Below are 6,324 nucleotides of genomic sequence, written 5' to 3' on the forward strand. Positions count from 1 at the left end.
ATTGGAAAGTTCTGTTCCATCTACGAGCGGCTGTCGAGCATGAACTGAAAAAACTCGAAGATCTCCACTTAATAGAGAAGATGTCCGGAGCTACCCCCTGGGTCTCTCTGATGGTAGCTACCAAAAAACCCAAGCAGCCAAACGCAGTTCGGACCTGCATTAATATGAGGATCACGAACTTCATCATCGGGCGGGAGCATCACATTACACCAACGATTGATGAGTTGATTGTCGACCTCACCGGAGCAATGATGTTCAGCAAGCTAGATCTTCGATCTGGCTACATCCAGATCCGTCTGGCAAAGGAGTCTCGATTTATAACACATTTTTCATCCCACCTGGGATTCCCGCGATACCGCTGATTGAACTTTGGCATTCCATCAGCGGCAGAAGTTTTTCAACATGAGATCCGGAAAGTCCTGCACAACCTTCCGGGAATAACAAATGTGAGTAGCGATATCCTGGTCTAGGGCACATCTAAGAAAGAGCACAACGCGCGGCTAGCCGCTGTCCTTGCATGCCTAGAGAAGTCTGGTCTAACCCTGCATGCTGAAAAATGCAAATTTGTCAAAACAGAAATTTCTTTTTTCAGCTATATATTCAATGCAAGAGGAGAGTCTCCAGATACAGCCAAAGTGGCCGATATACAGAACGCTTGTCCACCATCACGGTATCAGAGGTGCAACGTTTTAAGGGAATGGCATCATATTGCAGCCGTTTCATCCCTGACCTAGCAACCACTGCGGCCCCACTGCGATACTTGACACGAAAAGATGTCCCCTGGACCTGGGGCCCAGAACGAGAGATTCCAGAAAATCAAAGGATCCCTACTCTCTAACCCCATTATGGTGTTTTTCAACACAGCACACACAACAGAACTGCTAGTTGACGCCAGCCCAGTGGGGCTAGGGGCTGTACTCACCCAACAGACCAAGGAGGGAACACGCGCCCCATAGCTTTTGCCAGCCAAGCGCTGACCAGCATGGAATAAAGAGATATGCACACATAGAGTGGGAAGCCCTAGCTATCCTGTGGGGGTGTCGCCATTTTCAAGTGTACCTGCTGGGGAACATGCAACCGTTTACAGAGATCACAAACCACATGTCCCCATATTCAGAGGCTCTGCCCCGCATCCACCGGCCAGGCTCGAGCGCTGGATGCTACAACTCCAGCCATTTGACATTGACATTGTATACCGGTCAGCAGTTGAAAATCCAGCAGACTACCTGTCCCTGGCACCCTCGGCCAGCAACACAGGAGAACCAAGACGAAACCCGTGAAACAGACAAACATGTATGCCATGTAATCACGCGTGCTAGACCAAAACGAATGAAACTGGAGGAGATCATCAAAGAAACCGAACAAGACTCAAGACTCAAGCCTCCAGCGAGTCAAGGAGGCTATCCTCTCAGGGAACTGGAAAACCCTACTAACGGACACAGCTAACAAGATGGCGGTAGCCCAAAATCTCCTGCAACACCTACTAGGTGTACGACATGAACTATCAATCCCCGCTAAAAGGGTCATATTGTGTCACGAGTCCAGGAGGCTGGAAGTTGTGGAACAGGTGGAAAGGCAGACTCCATTGAATGTGCCATCACGTTCTTACATGGTCATCCATGCGCGGTCTAGTCTTTTTTCAACATGGCTGCCACCGGGAACCTTTAATTCAGTACGTTCCCGGGCAGTCGGCGCGTTGCCACTTGTTAAGTGTTTTTGCTAAGCTTTGTTGCTCACGCTCTCAGAGTTTTCCACTTGGCAGTGTTCTGCCCGTTCTGTTGCTTTCCTGTCTTATTTACCCCTCTCGCTTCTGTTTCCTCCTTCCTTCTATCTCCTCTGGCTCCCTTGCCAGTAGTCTTTCGCTATCCCCTGTTCTGCGAGCTCGTGATCTTCTGCAGCGTCTCTGCGATGCATTCTGTTTACTGAAACCGCTTTCCTTTTTCTCTCCTTCCGCTTAGCTGTGTTTTTTGCTGTACTGTGCTTCGTGGTACCCGGATTATTATTTCTGTCCGGTGCCACCGCAACTTCCCTTCAGTACTTCCTGCTTCTATTATCGCTTGCGAACGGTTCAGCCAAGTTCCTTTCCTGGCTCTTATCTTTCCGCTCCCTCCGGTCGTTCTGTGTTTGACCAGAGCTCTTTGTGCCTTGCCCTCTTCTCATTGGAGTATCAACAGTAGTCACATATTACTCGACTGGGAGACATACAAACAAGATCTATCAGCAATACCAGCGTCCCACTCTGAATATCGAGGACCATATCTCTCACAGGGTTTTTTTATGCCTAACAGCTTTTTCCACTTTGAACCGGCTGCTATGAGATAGGGTCTGCTTCTAGGCAGTTAAGGTGGCTTCCTTTCGTGGCAGACCCTATCTCATAAAAAAAAGAGAGATGCCAGTCCAGAGAAAGAAGAAGGAACCTACACCAGAACCCAGCACATCAGGTGAGGAGGAGGGGGATTTCCTTACTGAAGCTACCACTTCAGAAGAAGGGGAATTCGACCAAGGTGACAGATTGCAACGCCCGCAAACCCATCTTGGCCACAGATGAACCAGTCCAGGAGCTAGTGGCTGCAGTCCAAGGCCTCAATCTTGAGGTACAGAATCTGAAATCTGAAAATGCTGTTCTGCGACAGCTGATTGCTGCCAGAGATCAACACTGGACTGATTTGCCTCCCATGGCATTAGTCTCAGGAAAATTTGACGGCTCACTCAAGAAGGTGAAGGAATTCATTGAAGCCTCTGGGGCACACTTCACCTTCAGGTCAGGAACCTTCTCTTCTGACGATGCCAAGGTTGCGTTTATGATAACCCACATGACAGGAAACGCTCTAGCTTGGGCTACCCTGTTGATGACACTGGCTAATCAAGTCTTACAAGACTATGGGGCCTTTGTCAACCTACTACAACAAACTTTCCAAAGGCCCGAAACCTCTTTTGTCGCTTGTGAAGACTTGCTAGACATCTGTCAAGGTAACATGGAGCGGCTAATTTATATTACCACATTCAAACAACTGGCAGTTGATGCCGGCTGGCCTGAAGAAGCTCAGTACTCGATATTCCGCAGGGGTCTAAAAGAAGAATTGAAAGATGAGTTGGCTCGCACCCCTCAACCTCCCACCTTGTCGGAACTCCTTTCAGCAGTCCTCAAGATTGAGTTCTGTCTATCCGAAAGAAGGAAGAACCGAACAGCACCCCTGGATCCTGAACCTCGTGCTCCTCCTGTCTCACGTCCCATCAAAGACAAGGAGTAACCCATGCAAATTGGAACCAGCAGAGCCCCTCTCACCCCTGAGGAGCGGCAAAGGAGAAGAGAAGGCAATCTTTGTATGTATTGCAGGTCTGGATCTCACCTGCTAAGAGATTGCCCTGAAGTCCCTCCTAGGAACCCATCACATCAGGTGAGGAGGAGGGGGATTTCCTTACTGAATATACCACTTACGAAGAAGGGGAATTTGACCAAGGTGATTTGAAAGGACACCAAATAGTTCTACCACTGGCGCTAGTGGAAAGAGCCCTGCGGTTAACTCATGAGGGACATCAAGGCATCACTAATACTCAAGCATTCCTCAAATCGAGAGTGTGGCTACCAAACATTCAAACAAAGGTAATGGCGCTGGTAGACGTGTGTGCCGAATGCCAAGCAACACAATGATCAGGCCCCCCCATAAACGATCGCTTACTCCCCTCAAAGCCAACAGAGGTGGGATGCAGTTAGCCTGGACTTCTGCTGAGTGGCAAAGGAATCATACCGGCTGGTGCCCATTGATGAATTTAGCAGATATCCCAAAGTTGAACAAGTCCGATCAACTGATGCAGCGTCAGCCATCGCAGGTTTGGAGAAAATGTTTGCGGTACAGGGCATACTCAACAAAATCAAAAGTGACAATGGGCCTCCGTCTAAGGGATGCGAGCTGCGAAACTTCTATGACAACCTAAATGTCCAGCACCACCACATCACCCCATATTGGCCTCAGGCGAACGGGGACACAGAACGCTTTATGGCATCTTTGAACAAGGTGATCCGCATCGTGAGGAAAAAACTAAGCCCATGGCTGTCTGCAGTATATCGATTCCTGCGAATGTATCAACAGACACCTCATTCATCCCCTCGAGTTATCCCAGCTGCTTTGATATTCGGGTTCCCCGCACAAGTTGAACTTCCGATACATCACAACTGGATTGCCCCAGAACCGGACTGGGAGAGCATTAGAAGAAAGCAGGAGAGCCAGAAATGTAAAAGAAAACTGAACCCGAGGATCCATCTCCAGAGACATTGCCCCAGGAGACCAAGTGCTGGTTAAGAATAAAGATCCCCGTACAAAGCTAGCACTCCCCTATGAGTCGGATCCTTGGACACTGGCGGAGAACAACCATGGAATGATAACTGCCCAACAAGAACAAGAGTCAGTGATGAGAAATGCGTCCCACTTTCGGCAAGTGCGGGCCACCATGTGGGAAGAAAGCCATTCTCCTGCAGCACCACAAGCAGACATCCCAGCGGAACCTCCGATGATGCCTCAGCATACCAGCCACAAGGAAAGTGAGGAAGAGATGATCAGCCCAGCAAGGAAGTCTCCTGGCACGACTACCGCAGAACAAGAGCATGCACCGTTGACCCCTTCCACAAGACCTCGAAGTACACCATCAAGGTATGAGCTGAGGGAACACCCGCAGGCATCCACAAGACTGAGAGGTTTTGTCCTGCATAGTGTCTATCACTGAACAGAGAACCCGAAGGGCAATACCCTGTGGTGTGACTGTGACAAGTAATCCCTAATACCTGTGGTACCTTTTTTTGTCATGTAAGTTGGGGAGAGATGTTTTATAGAGGAAAGGTCCGAGAAGCGTCCTGACGTAGAAGCGTCAGAACGCATGGAAAATAATAAAAGAGCTGACAGCCCGTGAAAATGGTTCAGTCAGTTACAGACAATCCCACGTGTGTCTCGTGTCATATATTAGTCAACAGCTAGGCCATTGAGGCCTTCCTCTACCAGTGGGGTTGGTGTTCTTTTAAAATATCACAAGCAATACATCTACCACCTCTACAGCATCCAGAGCAACAGGATTGCATTGCCCTATACTTAAGAGGGGCAGGAATTATTTCTCAGATCGATGAGGGCAGAACTACTAAGTCCCTTACCAGCCTTGCCGAAAAATGTCTGGTGACCACATGGCACAGCTCCACTCATGTTTCACCAATGAAGCTTTGCTCTTGGCACGGGAAGGGCCGATTCTCTGGAGTTCATAAGAAAGGCCAGACATTCTAACTTCTGTTTTGGAATCATTGCTGGCTTCTCCCAATTTATCAGAAACCCCAACTCCTGAAGTAGAGATACTGTCACATGTAAACAACAGCAAATCTCCTCTCTGCATTACCAAAATGGCACCTAGTTATATGAAAGGATGCCTTTCACTCACAAGAAACGTACTACCGAATAAAAAATATTTATAAAATGCCACAAGTACAAAGGGAAGATGTATATGTAAACCTATTTCTGCCATTATTATAGAAGTGTTTGTGCTGACCGAAAACTGGAACTATATGGTAAGCATATGTGTGATCCACATGAACTAATCAAACCCAAGCTTTCCATTTCACCCGCAAAAGAGAAATAGTTTCCATTGAGTATTGCCGACATACTGCCAAAAAATATAATGCTGATAAAGACCCCTGGGTGTTCCAGTGTCCTCTCTCCTTTACTTAATGGCTCCAGAATCCCTATATAAACAGGTCTCTGCCTCTTAAGGGTGAAGTTGAATAGAGTATGTTGACCTGACTGACATGGAAAACAGACACCTTCTATATGTTAACCCTGTACTGTTTTCAGAACTCGAGGGGACTGTGACATATGAGCCGAGGTTTCCTGGCAGTAATGGAGTGTATCCACTGAAACATCTGTGGAGAAATGTTAACCAATAGCAATTGCCATGGTACAAATCAAGGAAGCGTCCTCTTATAGAATCTCTGGAATGTAACTACTGCCCCCACTGGTGGAAAAAGAATGATGTAGAGGAAGGACATGGGTACAAAGACATCATGTGAGGCTTTCTATTTAACAGTATGTCCTTGAAGAGTTAAAAGGGAGGAATTAATGGCCAGTTCATAGGAGCCAACTTTGGCGGTCCCTTGAAGAAGCCTGGGCATAAAAACACTGAATAAGCGAGTCTTGGCCCATTTTAGTGAAGTGTGGATGCAAATGAATTTTTCACCACAAACTCATCCCCAAATGGGAATTCACTTGGATCAGACCACGTTCAGCACAATGCTTGTATAGGAGGAATGGTCACGACCCGGGGAAAAATCCTTTTCCTACAGCAATCCAG

The sequence above is a fragment of the Ambystoma mexicanum genome, chromosome 4p, assembly GCF_040938575.1.
Source record: "Ambystoma mexicanum isolate Mex_15411 chromosome 4p, UKY_AmexF1_1, whole genome shotgun sequence".
In the NCBI taxonomy this organism is placed as follows: domain Eukaryota; kingdom Metazoa; phylum Chordata; class Amphibia; order Caudata; family Ambystomatidae; genus Ambystoma; species Ambystoma mexicanum.